The sequence below is a fragment of the Manacus vitellinus genome, unplaced genomic scaffold (assembly GCF_001715985.3).
Source record: "Manacus vitellinus isolate BGI_N305 unplaced genomic scaffold, ASM171598v3 scaffold_1_pilon, whole genome shotgun sequence".
Classification (NCBI taxonomy): Eukaryota; Metazoa; Chordata; class Aves; order Passeriformes; family Pipridae; genus Manacus; species Manacus vitellinus.
In genome coordinates, this window is record NW_021939396.1 from 52,419,369 (window position 1) to 52,441,027 (window position 21,659).

General features: G+C 38.0%; 1 protein-coding gene across 2 annotated transcripts in view; it reads left to right on the forward strand.

Annotated features, from left to right (window-relative positions):
• Positions 1-21,659, forward strand: part of GNAL (G protein subunit alpha L) — a 117,310-nt gene that overhangs the window by 38,707 nt on the left and 56,944 nt on the right. The window contains exon 1 of one of the 2 annotated variants that reach the window (XM_018081797.2): positions 19,014-19,247. The exons of the other annotated variant lie outside the window; for it this stretch is intronic. The gene's annotated coding sequence lies outside the window, so the exon portion shown is untranslated. Of the gene's footprint in view, positions 1-19,013; positions 19,248-21,659 lie in introns of those variants that run through there. 2 annotated transcript variants of the gene reach the window in all.

Here is a 21,659-nt window from a genome sequence, read left to right on the forward strand (position 1 = left end):
AGCTAACTGCTCAGTGAGAACTACAAAAGTGATAAATATAATCTCAGTGGTTATTACAAATACAGCTGCTCATTAATTTTTCAGTGTAGCGGCCTTTCATCTGGAAATGCTGACTCATTGAAACCAAAAGTTTTGAAGACTCCAAGAAAACTTGGAAAAGTGTTTCCTAACAAAACTGGCTGTTAAGTCCACAGCCAGGGAGGGCTTCCAAGGCAGACTGTCAGAGCACTCATCTGGGAAATTCGGATTTCTGCTCTGCCTGGTTCTCAGTCAGAGGGCAAAGCGAGATCTCTCTTTTCCCAGAGGACTGACAGGACCATCAACTCATTGAATTTGCAGGAATTCTCTTTCTCTGTTTTGGATAGTAAGTATGGGCTTAACTCTGGTGTATGTTGAGATAAAACATACATGCTGGTTTTTTAAGCACAGGTATCTTAAAAGACTTTCCTGCTGGAAACATGAACAAACACAGCAGCTATTCATGATGTTGTGTCTTTTTACTGTCCAAACAGAAAATAAGGGTTGCTCTATAGGGAAAAATCACCTAAATCCATTTAAAAGTGGACAGTCTGAGCTCATTTGAGCTGATGTTGCTAAAATGCCTATTTCCTCAGAACAAAGAGTAATAACCAGGAAATAACAAGGTCAGATATTGTGCTCTTTGTCTCTTTCCCTTGCTAGAAAACACTTTCACCCTCAGCTAGTTTCCTCCCAGAATCACAGCCGGCACACCAAGGCCTTCGGTTTGGAAAGGGTGGGGTCTTGGCTCCCGTGCTGCGTGGCTACATGCTGATGTGTTGTGTTGATTTGTAATCATTTACGTGCTGCATACTTCCATACATGATCCCATAGTCTCGAGTTTTACTGTTTTAAGTATTGTAACAACTTGTAAAGGGCGGGGTGGAAAACTACTCTTTCTGGACTGCATTCCAACAGAGAAGTTAGAAAATTTAAATAGCAAAAGAACTTCTATGCAGAGATGTGGAATAATCATGATACATTTCTCAGGATGAGGCTATGAGTGTTGGATCTAGGGTATGCTGAGGGGATGGTGTGAAAAAATACAAGAGCATTCCTGTTTCTGCATCTCAAGAAAAACATAGCCTTAAATAAAACTACTGCATAAATAAGGTCTCGAGTCTTGTATGAGAAACTGAATAAAAATAAATAAGTTACGTTCATATAAAGAATAGTTTCAAAATTCCTTGACCATAGAAAATATTAATCCTTATAAACGGAGTATCTCTTAGGAATTTTGTTGAAATAAATAGATGCCTAAAATGGGGATTCATGTCTTTATTTGACATTTGTACCAGCTCCTCATCAATCCTTTTGGGCAAAGCCAGAATCAAGTTATAAAAATCAACCTTCTATTTATCTCTGCAGTTTAATCATTTGCAAATTATCATTCTTACTGATAGCGTTCATAATAATCTACTTGTGTAAGCATGTGTACATTCCACTGAGTGCATTTTTGCAGTTATGTGTGTGGTTCATTTAGGATGATTAGGAATTGCCAGATTAAGTATTCTGTGAAAGTTTTACAAAATGTTTGCCGTTTTTTTATGCAAGCATATATAGAAATCAAGATCTTGCTTACATTCTTCTCATGCAGCGTTGTTGCTAAACTGAGAAAAATGTTGATTTTAGCTGAGGCTGAATTTTGATTTATGTTGTATTAAATAGTGGTAACTTTTGAAATGGCAAGTCAAAAGGAGAAAAATAGTTCAATGGTAAATACTTCAGGAATATTTTTAAATTAGTATTTCAAAAGTGAGATAAAATTTGGTAGTGGGAAGGAAATGTAATAAGTACATTTTGGCTTTTAGGATTAGCAACACAGACTATTGTGTAAAGTCATTCTCTTTTGTCTCTACTGTTACAAAATCAAGGATCATTTTTTAGTTTGACTAATGATGATACAAGTTAGAAAGTCTAAAAATACCTTAAAGCCCAATCGATAAAATGGAGATAGATTATAATAGGTTATAATATGTGAGCTAAGGTGAAATAAAGCTGACTTCTAAAACCCATAGCATAGGGAGAGCAGAACACTGCGGGTACCAAATCTTTGAGTTTGTTAGTTTTCTTACAGAGAGCACTGTTAAGAGTCACAGGCAGAAATGAGTGTAGATCTTTCAGTCCCTCTCAACTAGAGTGCTTTCATTAATAGCACTTCTTTCTGCCTCTTGACTGTAGAAGAACTAGAAAGACAGGTAACTGTAGTGCTAAATCTCTAAGATCCAACACCATTTTTCTTGTTACCTGCCATGCTAATTCTAGAGGACCAATGCTCCTATGAGCACTTTTCCCTTGAAAAGAAGTGTGATGCTTAGGTTGGGTGCTGAGGCAGATTTACTTCCGTGATGAATGTTGGAAATCAGGGAATGCTTACAATTTTTTTTTCATTTTATCCTCTCTAGTTTAACTGCTGCAGATTTTCTCCTTTTTTAATCAGCAAGGAAACAGAGTAATGACATAGTCTACCAGATTGATTGGATGTTCATAAAATTGTGAAGAAAGAGGAAAACAGTTTTTCAGTGACTACATTCACTCCCAACATATTCTGAGAAGCTTTTGCTTATCTCTTGCTGTTCTTTTTTCTCCTCAATACTTTGCATTGTTAAAATCTGAAGATAAACAATCATAACCAAATTTACATATTTGTTCCCCTCCCTTTATTCAGAATATCTGCTACAAATTTTAAGTGAGTTACACATATTGATACACCTCAAGTGAAATTCTTTCCACGTTAAAGCTCTTGGTTAATTGAGAGGTATTTAGGATACCAGAAGTTGAATGAAGAAAGTACAGATTTTTGAATGCCAGAAAAAAATAATTAAAAATCACTCCTTTATGCAATACCTTTTTACCAAATACTGTAAAAGTCACAAAACAGCATCAGCCAGAGCACTTTTATAATCGCTAGAGGCTCAGCTGTGATGGTTGTGAATTCTTGTCAAGTGAGTAAATTAGTTACTAAAACTGACCTTTTTTCCTTCAAGTTCAAAAACTTCTTCTTAAGAATACTTAATTTTCTGTTAGGAAATTTTTTTTCTCCTATTCAGATTATTTTGAATGCTTTAATTCTCTCCAAACTCTCTCTCTTTTCCCTCTCCTCCTAGCAGCATAGTGGAATAGGTAACCAATTTAGAATAAAAAACAACCTCCCAACTATTCCTCACATTAGAGTAAGCTGCTTTTCAACAATACATCAAGTAAATCATCTTGAAAACATATGTCTTGCTTGAGAGCTAGCATGATAAGGAGAGGGAGTTCCCCACCTGAGAAGACTTCCAGTAATTTTTTTTGTTTTTCCTACAGCTTGACTGGAAGGTCAGTGTGTCTTTTCTCAGGAATATATACCTGCTTCTGAGCTGGATCCTCACTATCACAATGTGTCCAGCCTTCCCATGCAGAGCTGCAGAACTTGCCCTGAGCTGCAGCGCTGTGGCAGAGCCCACCTAGTCCCCCACACCCTGTGGTAGCACCGTTGCTTAGTCTGTTACAGATTTACTTGTACTCCCTGTGTGCAGAGCACATGGGTCAGCTTCCCTGGTCCATCAGCCTTTGAGTGCCAGACAGATTGTATCAGCATCCCTAGTCCTGAGATGAGCCTGTGAAGCTCCAGCAATTCATACTAGTTAATGGTATGATCCTGCTCACTAGCTGGTACAAGAGATCTGTTAAATAACTCATCCATGTCATGGGAGCTTTAGAAATATGAGAGAAAATAAATGTTCTGGAAGTTGAAATATGCTGCTGATTTAAAACTTCAGTGCTGTTCAAGTATGGAACCTAAACACATTCCTGAGGAATGTTTCAAAAATTTCTAAAAATTTCTCTTTCCCTAAATGGGGGAATATTACATCTGATATAAACTGAAGTATTGTCATGTTCTTCAGGCAATTTCTCAAAGAGGATGCATGTGTAGATTGAAGAAAGTTTTTCCCTGCAACCTGTACTTTAGCTTGGGGGGCGGGGGGACGACCAGACCTGGACCAAAACAGTCATTTTAATGAGCGTGCTCACATGGGGTGGTTTTGCCTGTGGTGGAGGATTCACTCATCTGAAGGCAGATCCTTGTAAGGTCCTTGTTTCTCCGTCTGCTGTCCTCGTTGGTGGCTTATCCTCCAGAAGGTAGGGAATCTTTCCCCCACAGTGCCTGCCTTGTTTGCTTTTCCTCTTTGTCACCTTTTCCTCAAGAACCCAGGGAGAAACTTCTCTTTACAGCTTCTACCCCTTTTTTAAGGCAAAATCTCTAGTTAGGAAATTTGATCCCCAGCATGTTTCAGTCAGAAAAGCTGATTTGTCTTTGGCAGTAAGTATTTATTTTTGTCCTAGTACACCAGAGTCAAAGTGTTACAATTCTCTTTCGTTAGCCTGTTGCCCGTAGTTTCAGTGATTTGGGGAATCTGGCTCAAATATATGTATGTATGTATGTGTATATATATATATAAAGTTTAATATAAAAAATGTTTCATATGCAGAACTTGTTTTCCCAAATTGTCTCCAAAACCCATTATTGCTACATTTGAAACTTTCTTAGGTAGTTTGTTAGGGTTATTGCATGGAATTTTGCAGACAAACTCACATTCGCTGTGTACTTTATATTTTTTTCATAATTTATGTAGCTATAATTGCTTTTTTTAATTTGCATTTTAGTCATCTTGGGATAAATTCAGATGTTGAGGTCTAGTAATCCAGTGTAGCTGTGATGGGACACCCTGTCAGTGTGCAGGTCATTCCCTGTTGGAAAGCCAAAGTGTTTGTGCTCTGTTTGGTTGATTTTGGGGTGTGGGAAGGACTCATTTTGGGTGGTTCATTCGTTTCAGAAACATATGCATTTTGCAAGAAGAATTCAGAACTTAGGTTGTTGGTGACAAGGGACGTGGCAGAAATATTCTCAGTTCATATTTTTACTATTCTTGCATTGCAAAAAATAACATCTAGCCATATACTTAACCTACTCATGTCTATTATGCCAACACGGACTTGTATTTTCTGTCCAAAGCGTTATCCAGCTCTTCAGTCCAAATCACCTCCATGGACAGGTATTTCCAATAGAGTACTGTACTTCTGGCAATGTAATTTGCTTATTACAGTGTTGTTTATATTAAATACTGCAATAGGAATGTTAGAAAAAAATAATTTTAAAAAAAATCCTAACAATGGTATGGCAGATTCATAGAGTGCATGGTTCTAAACTGTTCAGAAAATGAAAAAGTAAGATGAAGTGCTGGAACTGATTCCCCCCGATATTTAATAGTTTTCAGCTAACAGATGGAATAGTTAATAAAGTGGATAGCGATACACTGGTTTTCCCTCTTTTTATAATTTATGTGGTGATCCACAGAACACTAAGACTGCTTATTTTTAAAAGTAATTTATAAACAAAAGTCTCAAAGACACAGAAAGTGTCTTTTTTTGAAGAAAAGGCAAGATCACACTGTATTTCTTTCAGCAAAGAATTAAGGTATATGCTGGCAAAGATGCATTTGGAGTCCATTACACGCTTGCCCTATCTCTGAATGATGCAAGCAAGATATATAATCCCAGATAAATTTAACCATCTGAAAAGTGAGTGCAATGATTTCGTTTAGAGCTGTGACATGCTTCAGTTGCAGCTGAAGTACTTTGTGACCTGTGCTTGAGTCATTTTGGAAGTACCCATGAGTTTTTCTTACTGTTTATACTTAGAAAGAGCTATGGAAAACACTTGTTTTCCATGAGATAACAGTGTAGAACTTCACTTACTAAATATAGATTTTTTTTCATACATCTTTTGAATTTCAAGTGGTTTTGTAAAACCAAAGAGAATGGGATCTGTTGTTCCGTTATTTAGTGATGTGTTTAATTTATCTCTGTTAAAGGGTTTGACTCTAAATCAGGTAAAACATAGTCTGTTCATATGCATCAACTTGTAATTTACTTGGGCACTGTCAGTGCCCAGAGAAAGCTTGAACACTCCATCCTGGTGCTGTCCCCATCTCTTTCCTGCTTCTCACACTGCCTCCAACTGGGCTCCCTCCCCAAGACTGAGACAGGTGACAAGGGTGTCCGTGCAGATTGCTGCCTTTCTTGGGCAGTGGCTCTTGGAAAGTGTGGGGAGAGTCACCATTTTCAGGAAGCTCCTCCATGGGGGGAGTGGGCAATTTCCAGGGAAAGCCAGGAGTGGCCTCTGTCATCTTCTGGTTTGGGTATCCCAGTGGTTTGGCATGACAGTGTGGGAGCCCTGGGTTAGACAAGAGGTGACTGGTTTGTTTTACAAGCCATTAGGGAAAAGTCAGTGCATCCACAAATAAAGTGCATACTTTTCTTCGAAGACTTTTAAAGTTGTTACTGCTGACCCTAAATATTCTGGCTGCAGAAGAACAGTTTGAATGTTGATATGCAAATATGCATGTGCTAACTTTAAAAATATGGTCTTTTCTGATTTTTATTAAGGTCTGAGATGAGTAGCAAAATAAAAAAGGGAAACATTTTCAGATTTCAACACTTTGTTGTATCTGTTGGCTTAATGTTTTAACTAAAGAACTCCAAGATGAATGTGTCTATGTCTGTGTTTTATGATATGTAATCTGATGATGCAGTCATACAGTAGCTGTTTTTTCTGAGGTATGTTAGATAATCTGTAGTTTTCTAACTTTGTTCCTGAAAATGTTCTTTTTAATTTTGCTAAGAACATTGTGAGCAGATCGTGTTAGTTGCTACATACAAATGCAATGTGCTATAGCAGTAAAGGGCCCCCTGGTGGTCTAGTGGTTAGGATGTGGCGCTCTCACCGCTGCGACCCAGGTTCGATTCCCGGTCAGGGAACCCTCCGGGCAGATGGAGCTCGTCAGCCCTGTAAGGCCATCCATCTAAGAGAAGGTCACTCTAAACAAACCTACGTCCTGAGGACCTCACTGCCACTGTCCGAGCTCGCTCGGCCCCAGCAGATGAACCTCAGGATTAAAGGGTGGGCTCAGTTCAGCGCACACTGTGTCTCACCTAAAAAATCCACTGCGCAGGCTCGAAGGGTAATGACCTTTCCCAAATCTTCGCTCACGAAGACTGGCCATGATGACAGCAGTAAATTACATTTGGAAGTTGCTAATGTGACTGTAAATCTGAAAACAAAAAATTTCCAAATCAGAAGGTTGACTCTGCATTTTAGAATGTACCAGATTTATACTGCATTAGTGGAGAATAATTTCATATATACAGGATGTTTTAATTGTTCTAAAAGTTGCGATAAAATACATAGTTCAATAGCATTTAAAAATCAGTAACTGTGGATTATGTTTGCAAAGAGATATATTTTAAGGACTAAAATTTAACAAGGACCAATTGTTTTTACATGTGAATATGTAAAAACAGTACATAAATATAAAATAAAAATGGCAAGATGTAGTACCAATGAGGGAGCTTGATAAAAATGTCACCATTTCACAAAAAAAGTTTTAATAACCATCTTGTTATAGTCACAGGGAGCATAATATACGAAAATGTGATGCCAATTGAATTACATCTCTAAAATTAAATTCATACAGTGTATGAAGCAGTGTATCTGCACTGATCTATGAAGGTGGCATAGCTGCGGCCTCTGACCAAAGGAGTTTTTCCACCATCATAATCATGCGTTCTTTTTGAATGATGCAATTTAGCTATCAGAAGCTCACTCCTATGAAGACTTTGCATTCACGTTAGGTTTTTGCCCTTACACTGCTGCTATTTTGCAGTTATTAATTTCTCACACACTAATCAAATGTAATTATTCTAGCAAGACTTTGTGATATATCTTATATCTGCCTCTAAGCAAAAAAACCCAAAAGACCAGCAACAACAACAACCCAAACAAAGAAAAAGAAGCCAAAACAGTTTACAACTTTGCAATAAAAATTCTGTTCGTGTGACTGTTACCTAACAAAGATATCTGTTTCATTTCAAGGTACACATTTATTTAATGATATTCCAATATACCTTTGTAGTCCTCTTCTGTTGCAATTTGTTGTCTACAGTATTTTTAGAAACTTAATGCCGTTTTCCTTGGGGGAATGTTTAGTTCCCTCAGCTTACCTGAAGTCAGTTGACAAGAGCCACTTAGCATTTTTGGTGAACTATATTAAGTTGGTTCAGTTAGCTGTCTGATCTTTGGTATCTATTTTAGAATGAGTCTGTATAATTTATGTAATTGAAGTATGGCAAATACAATAATACATATTCTGGCTGCCTCTTGTTTTACCAAAAAAATCAAAATGTCTCTTGAATCCTGCTAGCCAGTTTACTTCAGTAGAAGCAGATATGTTTATTCTTGTTTATCTTATCGCTTGCTTCTAAAGGGAAAACCACTTTTCAGTATTCTCTTGATAATGCATAACTTTTAGTTTACCAGATCATACTATTAGAAGAATATCTAGTAATGAACCAGATAGTAATTGTGCATCAAGGGACTGTCAGTGTTGACTTGTAATTTAAAAGTGTATGATAAACAGATATTATCGTGGACCAATTACTGACAATAGAACTGTGTTTCTTTATGCTATTTGAATATTTCCTTGCACACCTACATTTTGTCTTTTATGTGTACTGTAGCTATGTGGATCCTGTAGCTGTTGTTAGTCAACTGGGGCAGTGTGTTTGCCATTTTGTTTTTACTAAAAACGTAAAAAAAGGTATTCATAGGTATCCACAGCAGTCACCATCAACTCAAGTACAACTGCTGTTGTACTAAAATGCTGTTTAAGAAGCAACATTTTCTCTACATTTTTATACTTGTTCAAGAGAGAGCAGCAAGCTGCTCTGCCTTTGTTGGAGAGGATAGTTCTGCCAACCCGCTCACCAAGAGCAAACTGTGGTAAAAGCCTTGCTTTGCCAGGGGTGTCTGAAGTTGCTGATGGCCACTGGAGCCTCGCAGAGGAGTTATAGTTTGTGTACTTAAAAAACAAAAGCATCGGAAGGTTCAGATTAACATGAGGGTTCCATTGCACTGCGTGCCTGGGGTTGCAAAAGCAAAATGTCCTCTAACCTTGCAGAGATTTGCTTCAGGTCTGCAGCCTACGTGCGCTCAGTGCACAGTCATTTTGTGTGGGAAACCATCCATCACTGAAGGGCAGTGCCAAATACTCAGCTGTGTGGGTAAACATTAAGAAACTAGAAATTGTACAAATACAGTGCATCGAAGATTCAGTTAATTAAAATACTTGCTTATTCTCTATCAGATTTCAATATCGTTTCCTAAAAGTAAATGAATGTGTTAGAGAATTAAACTATATTTTTGTAATGATTCCTGAGCAACAAAAAAGTGTAGTTTATATAGGGGATGTGGGTGTCCTTTAGTTTTTATTAGAAAAGTCACAAAACTTTGTTTTGTAGATCATTGTTCTCTTGTGAAGATCACTCTGCTCTTTATCCACATTTTATTAGTTTCATGTAAGGAAACCTGTTGGAAAAATCAGCACTCTAACAAAAGAATAATAGGAAAAAGGCTTTATTATTTTTAAGTGCAGCATAAATACAGTTTCAAAGTCTGGTCCTATAGAAAGCAAATACTGAAAGCAAAGCTTTTACATTAATTTCCTCATCTTACGTACTGAATCTGTCGTGAGCTTATCTGTATAAATAGCTTAAAAATTTATATCAAATGTTTGTTTAATTAAATTGTATTGCATTAAAAATAACCTCAGTCTATAAAAGGTAGATAAGAAAGCCACAGCTTGAAAACAGAAACAAGTCCATGTGAGGAAAGCATTTTTGTTTAACCAAATGTGTCATACTCCCAGCATGACAGATCGAAGAACTGGTTGGAGTCTTGAGTTCTCCAAGTCAATACTTTTTTCCTTGAAAATAAAACAGCTTTTCCTTTATATACTTAAAAATTTATTAGTTGCTTTAAATATAGGTATTCTTCAGATATAATGAACTATTTCACAGTGTTAAGGTTTGGACTTGGTACAACTGGTAAAGAATTTCACTTTTGATGTTTACATACATTTTCTGGTTTAACTGCAGAAAAAATCTTTGATGGAAATAATGAAGAAGGCTCTTTCACTTGTGCATTTCAACTTGGAAAATGAAAAAAGCTATGGGTCAATAAACAATGGATCAATGAGCACATAGAGAGGAAGAGACGTTTGGATTGTGGTTTTTTGTTTGTTTAGTTAAAAGTAACTACTGGTGATTTTACTACCGTCAGTTCTCAAAAATGTATGGTTGTTTAAAGGCTATAGTCCACAATCAGCTGCTCTTGGTATTCTTCCAGGAGGTATTTAAAGAGTCAGGAATAGCCTGCATGCACTAGTAGCCCAGCCATCTCTTTCATCCATTCCCAGGAAGCAAGAGATATGAAAAGATCGTGAAGTGGAAATTCCCTAGAAATTTAGAGAGATTAGAAGACGTTATTTATCTGTTTCATTTTGAAGTCGGTTGGTTGGGTTTTGCAACAGAAGGCAACAAAAGCCCTTGTCTGAATTGTCTTTGCATTGTTTCAAGGCCTTGCTCACAATTTGCACATACCTATGAGAGGTTTTCTCTCCAGATCAAGTTGAATTAAGTTAGTTCACATTTTTCTTCTGCCAGTTGTAACATCCAATAGGTCATTTTTATTCATGTATAACCAGTCATCTTCCGTGGAGGCTGCTGATGGCCCTGTGGTGGCTCTGTCAGGCTCTACAGCACAAGTAGTATCTGAAGGAAACTGGGAGAGAAGGTGCAGGGAGGCTCCTTGGGGACTTGCATAGTGGTCTCACCTCAGTTTTTGCAGGTTGGAGGGGTCCAATGTCAATGACTTCAGACTCACTAGTTCTTTGTGGTACTGCAGTTGGCAATGCTGCAGTTGTTGGTGGTTTGATTTTAATTAACTCAAAGAAATGCATTTCCTACCATTTCTGAGATGAGTGTAAGTAATTTCTTTCTGTTTAAGGAGCTCTGGCAATATTTGCCTTTTAAACTGAAGGAATTACCTGGTTTTATTATCTCCCTCAATTCAATTATTTTATCTCATATCCCTGCTTCAACATCATGTATTGGGATTCATTAACAGTTCTTTGGCAGTCACAAGACACTAATCATCTGTTTACAATATTGATCAGCAGCTTTAATGTTAGATTATGTTTGAAGTGAGAAATAATCCTGCAGCAAATAGTAAATAGAAGACTGGGAAAAAAGGGAATAAGCTATCTTAGGCTATGTAAAGTAGTTTTTTTCAGGTACTCTGGAAACGTCTGCATCCTAATAAGCTGGGCCCCCTTAAGTGACTTTCAGCTCTGTGGTGGTTTGAAACTCCCAAGAATCTAATTTCTAAGTTCAAGCCCCCTCCCATAGTTTGCCCCTGTGAGAGGGTTTAGTGATGGTATGAAATTCCAACAGAATTTCCCATCCACAAGTTGTCCATTGTTTCTGGTCATCTATATTCATAAAGATAGAGATTTCTGTCTCTACAGGTAGAGACTGCTGTTGACTTCTAAGCAGTTTCTGAGTTGTAAGAATATTTATAGGCTAACAAAAAAATACTTAGGTTCTGATGTCTTAACAATTCCATTTGTTACTGTATATACATTATTTCCATATTATATATAGTAGGATATTATTATCGTAGTTCTTTAAAATCATATACTCTGTGGAGTGGAAATTGAGAACCAAATATTAGGAATTAAAAATCTTACTTTTCTCAAGTTGCTAGCTAAATTTCTTCTAAATTAATCTGAAAAAGTTGATTTCTGGGGCTCATCAGCACTAGCTTCATGGGGACTGGCATTAGAATAATGTTGAAAATTCTATAAATTGTGACCAAGATTGACTTGTATTTACTAGTATTACTTCTCAGAGCTTTATTACGACACCTTAGGCTTACTAAATAATAAGATAATTCTACATCCGTAAAAGTTGTGAGCACATCTTCAAACTATGGGGTTCCTTTAAAATATATTACTTTCAGATAATCAAAATTACTAGTTCCTGCAGTCATATCCAGTCATTTCCCAGAATAGCTCTAAAAGACAACAGCTATCAGATAGGAAAGACAAAAAAGTTTTCCCTGTGAAATGCTTATTCATACACATATATCTACACTTGCGGTTGCTAATTTAAACAAAATATGTTTGCTGAAACTCAGTTTAGTTTAGCCACAGAGATATAATAAAGACTTGTATTTCCTTTTCCTACTATTATAAATATTTCAGAATGAATAAGTCAGTGTGCTGAAGCTAGTCCAGTTTTTGCACATGGATAAGGAGAAGGAAAAGTGTCAGAAGGGGAGAGGTTATGTTGAAGAATTTAGATAAAACTTGGACAGAGGAGTAGGAGGCTGAATAGATCTGGCAGCAGAAGGCTGGCTTTTCCATTACTTTGTGATACAATTATGAGACTTGCTCAAGTTGTGGATGGTGCCTGTTAGAGTCACATGATGTTGCCAGCATTTATTTCTGAATCAGATCTGTAAAAGGAAATGAGAGTTCTCTGTCCGTGCAAACCACTTGTCTGGTAGGAAATCACTCACAAATAATAAAGTGCATATTAGAGCATGAAATAGTTCCTTGATGTATGACCTTCAAAACTGGTTTAAGGAAAACAGTTGGAAGCTGTGAGTAGCAGAAACTTTTTGTCCTGGAAGAATTACGAGCGGCAGGCTTGTGTTTTTACAGCTCGCTGAATGCTTGTCTTCACTAAGAAACTGTATTTACAGAAGCGGCAGGCGTTCCCTGTGGGCAGGGGCAGGAGAGCTGCCTGGGGACAGGGAAGAGCTGCATCCCTCAGCTTTGTACTCCCCTGGTTTGACTTCTTTGGGGGTGTCCCCACCATCTGAATAATGACAACAGAGGCAGACTTGCAAGAAGGGCTGAGAGCACGGCAGGAGTAAAACTTGAATAGGGGGTCGCATTCTCATCATCAAAAGGTGACAAAATGCACATTTAGCTTTATCTCTTCAAAGCAGCGGGTGAGAATTAATGATTTTCACTGCTTGGTGAAATAACAATCCACCAGAGGATCTCAATTTTTTCGTCCTGATTTGTGCCAAAGTACATTGTGGCATGGAATAGACAACTGCCTTACTATACACCTAATAAAAAATGTGATCTAATACATTACTACTTGAGATTTAAAATTATACAGGATTCCGATCCAGTTCTGCCATGTTACGGCATGTAAGTTATTATTATTGGCCTGTGTTTAGGAAATAAAAATGTTAATAATATTTCCTGCCATGAAATGCCTGAAGTTTACCAATTTATAATAAATGTCTTGCAGCAGTACTTCTCACTTCCCTCACAGTCCCTTCATCAAGGATTGCAGAGTGGTTTGTACATATTCACTGACTGGACGATATATTGACTTAAAATTAAATAGAGTGTTCATTGCAGTGGCCCGGGAGTTAAACAACTGCAGAGCTAGTCAAATAATTTGAGATGGTTTTTTTCAAATGAAAAGCTTTATGTACATTCAGAGAGAGATCTTGGCTCTCCAAAACCAAAATAACTTTAAGGAAAAGAGTGTTCGTGAGCTTTGCATCCTCGGCACAACAGATTTTTTTGGGTGCTACATACACTAAGTAATTTGCTTAAATTATCTCTCCTACTTTCCTTACTTGAGAGATTGGTGGCCCCCTTAAATAGCAGGTAGGCAGCAATGCTCAAGGATTTGTGATGGCAGACTGAAAGTTGAAGTCCACAATTAAAATGGAAACTAGAAGATTGAATCAGAGGTTTTTGTTTTTAGTCTGATAAAAGCTTCATTGTCTAGCTCAGAAAAAAAGCAACTATTTAATAAGTAGCGAAGAAACAACATGAAACTGTTCTTTGACTTATAATGCATTCTTATCTTCAAAGCCTATCTAAACCACAGTGCTGCCCCCAAAATATTGCAAAAGCACACAATCATGTTTTCATTTTTGCTACTATGATATAAAGAACTTTCAGACCATTTTTTAGTTCTTGACAGATACAAGTTCGAAGCACGTATTAATGCGTTTCTCAGACCTTGCAGATGAGTTCTGTGATCTATGAAAGTTGAACTTGTTGATTCCTTTAAAATAAGATGGCAGATGGAACATGTTTCTAGCAGGCAGAAATAGAACTGCTAAGGCAATCAGGCTGATACCTCAACTGTACACACATCTTGGAAATTTAGTGTAGAGTAAGAGCTTAAAAGTCAAGTCACGGAAATAGTTCAAGAAAGGGATGTAGAATATATCTCTGCTGGTTGCACTCCTGGTTTTTGAACAGTCTATGAGCTCCACAACTGATACATTTTGTCTAGCAGTATCACTCGGTGGGATGTGGTGGCCATGTGAAATGGTGCTTTTATACATTTATAAATGCTGTTTGTTGCCCCAGCTTCTTTCCTTAAACTTGCAAGTCGGATAAAGTTCTCCTAGGAGGTAATGAACTAATTTTGTTTTCTTGGAAGACAAGAAGCCCCAACACAAGTTATTTTCTGTGAAGATGGTGTTTGCCATCCTCCCATATTCGGTTCTGTTGAACTGAGGTTACGCTTAATGCAGACTGATCGTGCTTCAAGGCTGTTGCCTCCATCCTAAAAAAGGCAAAACAAGTCCAATGAACAGGGATATAAGGTAGATCTGGATGTATTATCTTGTAATTCTCTTTGATAAATCCAAAGTTAGGTTTTGGAGGAGGGTTAGAGGCCAAACCGCTGCTGTGCCTATCAGAATGAGTCACTAACTAGCAAAGTAATTGCATTGATTATTTCACACCCACAAATTACAACAGAAAATACTTTGCAGGAGATGGAGGTTGTACTTTTCCTACAGGTTTCTGTATAATTAATCTACCATAAATGGTGGTGCTTTAGAAACATCTGAACCCTACTGTTGAGCATGGTCTTTGCATGCCAGTTGACCACTCCTACATGGTTTCAGTGTTTCTCCTGCTATTGCTTTGGTGCTAATGAAGGTTTTGACGACACTGCTGTTGGAAAAATTCAAGTCACATATTCTGCTTTTGTTTTTAAATTGTAACTCTGTTTGCCTGTCTTTGTTGAGGGCATTAGGAGTTTGAGCAGCTGCATTTTGTATACCTACAGCAAAACAGCTCCCTTGTTAAGTAGTACATTTCATAAAGGATTAAGAAGGGGAGTTGGCTGAGCCTTAGGGGACACTTTTGACTCATAAACAAGAGGCTGATTATCAAGAGACTGTACTTGTTTGTGGAAGAGGTAACTGAGCAGGCTTTCTTCTCTCTTGGGTGTCTTACCTGGTACTTCACCCCATCATTTCTACATTAAGTCAATTTAAAAATTTTTTGTCGCTACAGCTTACAGTTGCACTCAGTAGATGTTTGGGGATGAAGAGCAATTTTAATAGAAAATTACTTGCTATGCTTGGTACAAGCAAACTAGTAATAATTGGAGTCACTGGGGCAAGTTGTTGCTCACTGTCTCTTGTGGCTTTCCTGTAACTTCAGTTTACAACCACCTCAGTTAAACATTGGGTTAAGATTTGAATTTAATGTCAGGCTCTCAAAATGAAGATTGTCTATATACTGCCTCTAAATACAAAATTATGTAGGTAGATTTTTAGATTGTTTGGGGTTTTTTTCTATACATCTTGCATTTCAGAGAAAACACCAAGCACTGAAAAATAAATACTGTACAAAAAATGGCAATAAAAGGGTATTATTCCCTCAAGTTTATTCCCTCAGCAGGTTTAGATGTTCTATTTGGAGATTCAGATATATAGGTTAAGCGTGATGGTAATCCATACAAAGACAGACGCTGGGATGTGTCTGTAGTCTCCACAGAGAAAAGAGGTTTTTTCCTTTGGCCACATTTGTAGCTCACTAAAATTATATTGTTCATTGTGTTTCTAAAACACAGAGATTTTTCTCTGGGTTTGTTTTCCCCTTCATTCTTAGCAGTTGTGTTGTAGAGAACCTTGAATTTAAAGCAGAACCTAGTCACGACAGCAATATTGGGGAAATGTGTCTGCAATGTCAAATGCACGAGTCTTGAATTAATGTGAAAATGAATATCAAAAAAAAAAAATCTAATGGATACAGGAGTGGATCTCTTAAATTTAAATTTAAATTGCCCTAATCTTGATTGAGTATCCAAGAACTATTTACAGCAAGAAGAGACTGTAGAGGCTTACAAGAGAATCCTGGAGGAACAAAAGTATGCTTGTGCTTCATCCTTTTAAATTCCAGATTTTACTTGGCCAAAATATAAACTTTTTTAAATTACCATTCTTCTATTACTTTACAAGGCTTATGCCACAAAACCCAGCAGAACACCAATACGCTGATCGGATTTGTGGCATCTGCCAGCACAGCTGACAGCCCCAGGAGCCACAAAGTTTTCTGGAGCATGAGGGGAAGCTCAGTTGAGCTTCCCTTCTCCAGGGATACAGTCACTCTGTTCATCCCCTGAGCACTACATGGAAAAGGGCTTCCTCACCGTTCTCCAGGAACTGGAGAAAGTGCTAGGTTAGAGTTGTTCCTCCTAGTGATATCTCCCGGGCTATGTTGCCACCCATCCTCCTCCAGTAACAGCACAGCATCTTGCTGCTTGCCGTTGCTGCCATGCTTAGTGATTTTGGCTGCAGACTGGTGGATCTGGTTCAGTTTTGACCTCGGATGTGGTACACAGAAAAGGATGCGTAAAAGGATATTGTTCAGATTGCAGAGTCAAACGTCACATTTAAAAAACCCTGCAGGTAGTTTGCTTATATACCCTTAATTTGACTCCATTGGGTGTCACTCTTACGATCATAGAGTGTTCCCCATTAGTTGTCACCCTTTTATTCCACAAAAGTTTTCCATAGTTCAGTGGATGGGAGGCAGGGACTGCCTGTATATACATATACATGTACACCCTGCACTATGCATTGGGAAGTACAAGAGGGTACACCCTGTTTAGTAGGGAGGCACTTACTTCCCTTCCTGTATGACTTCTCTGGATCATCTTGCGTTGCAGTTGTCACTGGGAGTTAGGGAGGTGTTAGGTGGGAATTTTTAATGCACTGTGTGATTTACTTTTTGTTTGGTTAAGTACATGAGAGAAGAAGTAGTAACTAAAATTCAGAATAGAAATGATGACTTCATTTCACACCCACAATGGCAGAACTATAAAAAATGTTTAACGTTTGCCACTTCTTTAAGTGGTTTTCAGGTAATCAGACAGGTTTAATATGTGTTTTAGATGAGAAATTGTCTTAAGAGTCCCAAAGCTTAGGAGAATAAGAGCATAAATTTTGGCTTGAGGGATATCAACTTCACATTGATCTAAACTGTTGTTTTCAGGTTTACAATATATTAACAGAAGAAATATGTGGAATAGAAAATACAGTGGAGCCTTCCACATCCCAGTTTCTGGGAGACTGAAAGGTAAGATCAGGATAGGTATTAAATGTGTGCTCCATCTGGAAGGAAGATAGAAAGGAATCTTAGTAGAATAAAAATTGTATTCCTGACCTAACACGAACTTTTGTGGTTTGTAAAACAATTAGATGAAAAGTTCTGCTTCCAAAGTACATAAAGATTTGTTCATGAAAATATGTCATTGTTTCATCATCACTAGTATTTATTCTCAATTTAGGCAGCTGAAAAGTGAAATAAGTCTATTTTTTAGCTACTTGAAAATTTTTTCTAGGTGTTATAAGGGGGAGGAGGTTTCTAAGGTAACCTACAGATAAATAAGTTTATTTCCAAAATAAGGGAAATTGAATTTCGAGAACATACTGTAACTCCTAGTAAGATAAAGTTGAAAAACAGCCTTGAGGCTTAGCTGTAGTACATCTGCATTTGTTACCTGTAGTGTTTTCCTGGAATGTGTTGTATAGGAGTACATTCAACCCAGAAATTTTACCTTGGAATAGATGAGTGAAAATATTTTTAAAATGTAGTAAAAGTACAGTTTTGTTTACATCGGTGATATCAGCTCAGGGTTTTCTACATTTATGCAGATCTTAGCTTATTTCATTCTGAAAAGGAAAAAATAATTATAACTTACTTACGGCTCTTCATGATTTTTAGATGATATGTGAATATTTAAATATAGCAAAAATTATCTGCTAGTGAGAAAGAAGCTCAGGAATGCAAGGCTGAGGTTTTGGATTGTCTCAGGAAGAGTGGAAAATTTCCAGGTAGCTTTATATTAGTAAATATTGGAGATGTTGTGTGTCACATCTTCATTTTGATCAGATCAAAGTATCACATCAAGGTATTGTATGGTGTAGTGATGACTATAAATTCTTAGGTAAATGGTGTAAATTAGTGCATCCAATGTGACAAGTGCCTTTAATTCATGAGACCTGTGACCTGTGAGACCTGAGGCCTTATCATTGACTTCTTTAATGCTCTAATTAAAATACTGCATAAAGAAATACTAGTTGTTTTATTTTAGATGTATATTAATAGGTGCAACTATTTGTATGCCTCTGTCCCTAAGGAAAAGTTTGGGTGAAACAGGTCTGTTTTGTTTATGTTCGTAGGCATGTCATGAATGTAGGTGTTTTTCTGCTTTCAGGCATAGTACATTATTCCTGGTTCTCTTCAGTATACTAAATATTTTCAGTAGATTTTGGTGACTTTGTTCCAGTAGAGATCAGCTCCATCTGCTTGCAAATATAGAGCATCACATTACCAGAATGATTTACTATGTCCCTGATTTCTCCTGTCCCAGTTGAGGTTTCCTAAAGGACACGACACATGACTTCTAAGAACTTCTGAAAAACTGCTTTCCAGAAGTCATACCTTTAAGAAAATCTTAGTTTGGCCATCTCAGAATGTTAGCTACTAAGGTCACACCTTACTCTTAAAAACCTTATTTGTGTTGTCCTGACCTTAAGGTTATGTTTTGAAAAGTTTTAGTCCACCTTCCTTTATCAGTTGGAGCAAATCTGCATTCTCTGTCCTCTGAATTACCCTGGCTCTTCCCTCTGACAGGAATTACCAGCTGTGGGTACCACACCGAGGATACTGAGGCCCCAGAGCAGGTGCTGCAGGGCGGGCAGAGCCCAAAACCCACACCTGTGTGAGCTCACCAGTGCCTGCTTGCCAACAAGGTGGCCATGTTGTAGCCTTGGCAGGAGGAAGACGTGACAAGCATTGGGGTCTGTAGGGATTGAGGAGAGGGGACCGGTTGTTGGAAGGCCTGTCAGGCATAAGGGTGCTTGGTTGCAGAAATTGAAGCTGACATGGTAACTGTTGTCTGGATATTGTCCTGCGATGGAGAGGAGGTTGGGGTCCAAACATGTTAGTCATGCGTGAGCAGAATCCTCCTCTGTGCTTGGCAATGGGGGCCTCCAGCAGGTGAGCAGGAAAAATACTGAGGAACTTACGGCAGATGAGAAGGGGGTTAAAAACAACTGTGAAAAGTTGGATTGTGGTACTTGGTGTCTTGAAATGAAGCAGGATTTTTTCTGGAAGGCTTTAGTCACCTGGGAAGGAAGGATCGAGTAGCTGTGTGGGAGGCAATTTGCAGGCAAGTGTACTCCTCTGCAGTAGATCGGTACATTTTAATGAGGTAAGTATATTTGCTCCGTTTTATAGGATTTGCTTTGGACTTGAAGTCTGGAAGTCATTTTAAATAGACTGCTTTGAGATGTAGTGGTCAGGTGGAAATATTTAAAGCATATAATATGGAAACCCTGTATTTACAACATATTTGTAGGATCTTAGAAGCTGAGCTGAAAAGATTGCCTCTTTTTCAGAAGATATTTTTAAGAGTAAATAAAGCTCATTCAGAGGATGTAAAAACAAAAGTGATGTTAGAAACTGCTGTAGCTATGCAACTTTATTTGTTTGCTTATTTACTTACTAACTTGCATTTGCAGCTGTCTCTCAGTCCATCCCACCCTGCAGAAAAGGTTGCCTTCACACTGACATCCTTCTCCTCCTCCCCTTCCTGTAGGCTGTGTGGGGCTGAATGGGGCCATTTTTTAGATGTAGGTTCCCCTTAGAGATGGCTTTCCAAGTGGGTGGGAATTCTCACCCGCTGAAAGGGAGGAGGGGAAGGCAGCGCTCAGGTCCCGCACCTGCAGCAGCGAGTGCCTGTGGGAGGGAGGACTGAGGTTGTGCATTACTGTGCATGCACCCATCAGAGGGGATGGGGGAGTTGAGTCCTTTTGCCTCAGGACCATGACTCCTATCCAGAGTTCACTCTTTCCATTGAGAAGGGAATGCCTTTCTTTGACCAAAGATGCCAGCAAGATGCATTCAGCTGATGCCCTAAATATCAATCAAGCATAAGCTTCAAATCTGAGAAATGTTCCATGCTTTCTGGTATTTGTCATTTTGACTTTTCCAGTTCTTTTTTTTTCTTGTAGTCGTGCTGTCTGTTATGTGTGTCTGCTTTTTCCTCCTTCTTACTTAGTTTGATATCTTGTCCTTTCTTGAGCTTGATTTTGCTTTCCTTCTGCTGAGAGTTTATAATAGCTGTAGCATAACTTCAAAAGGTGGATCTGCAGTGTTTAAAATAATCATTACATAAATCATTAAAATAACAAAGATGAAATAAACATGTCCTCACCAAGTGAAGAAATAAATTCCAAGGGCAGTATAAGCATCTGCCGATCTCCAGTGTGACTTCCTCTCTTCTTCCAAGACTTTCTGCAAAGTTTTTTCCCGCCTGCTTTAGTATCGTTTCTCTAACGTTTTGAAAACTTCTTAAAGAATTGGTTTTTCTCTCTCTCTACATTTTGTACAATAAAGCTGGGAAAAAAAAGAAAAGGCATTTCTAGGGTTTTTCAGGACCTCTGTAGCTATGTTCAAAGCCTTACTAAATATTCTGTACTAGTTTGTTCTGAAAATCTTGTGTTTTGTCTCTTCCTGAAAATGTCACCAGCAGGTCACAGGCAGTTGCTGATGAGCAAAATGTCACCTTTTGGGACACCTCACAGGTTGGGAAACCCGTACAGAGTAAAAGTGAACTCATGGTGCTTCCCAGATCTTTCACTATGAGCTTTGTCTTTTGAGAGAAATTTTTAATCCTGAAAAGATGTGGGGAGAGACTGGCAAGTAGTTTCAGAAAGTTTCAGAATTCAGATGTTATGCAAAATTTTGACAGGATCATGAAATGAATAGTGGTATTACGCCCATTTTACACAGAGTCAAATTGAACTGTGGAAAAGCAATTTGTTAGGTTTCACAAAGTTGTGACTAACCAAAGGGCTCTGGTGATTTATTGAAAGTGTTGAGGTGTTAAGAAAACAACTTCTGTGTTTGAGTTGACGTATTACTTTAACAATTTGGTTTGAGGGAGGAAAGAGTCATATTATAAAGGAAATATTAATTTATCTAACCGTCCTTCATTTCATTTTAGAACGATGTAACTGGAAAGACTCAGTTATGGTTTCACTTACCAGTAATGATATAACATAAAATGGACTCCCAGCTTTAAAGCAAGCTGGGTCATTGAATCTCTAGGGCTGGGGCTGGAGGAACGAAGGTGCTGGGCAGGTAGGGTTGCACCTACCTCTCTGCATGTGTGCATTTTATACAACAGAGCTATAGCTTCACCGTCACTGAGGACGGCTTTGATTCCTCTTTCAAATAATTCTGAAATAAGCTTGCTGGCAGATATTTCTGGATTGGGTTGCCTGGGATAGCTGCTAGGAAAAGCACGTTGTGCCAGGCAGCTGTTTGGAGAAAGTGGTGTTGAGCAAAGACTCTGAAAGTCTTGCAATCAAATTATTATATTGCATGAGAAAATACCAAGTAGTG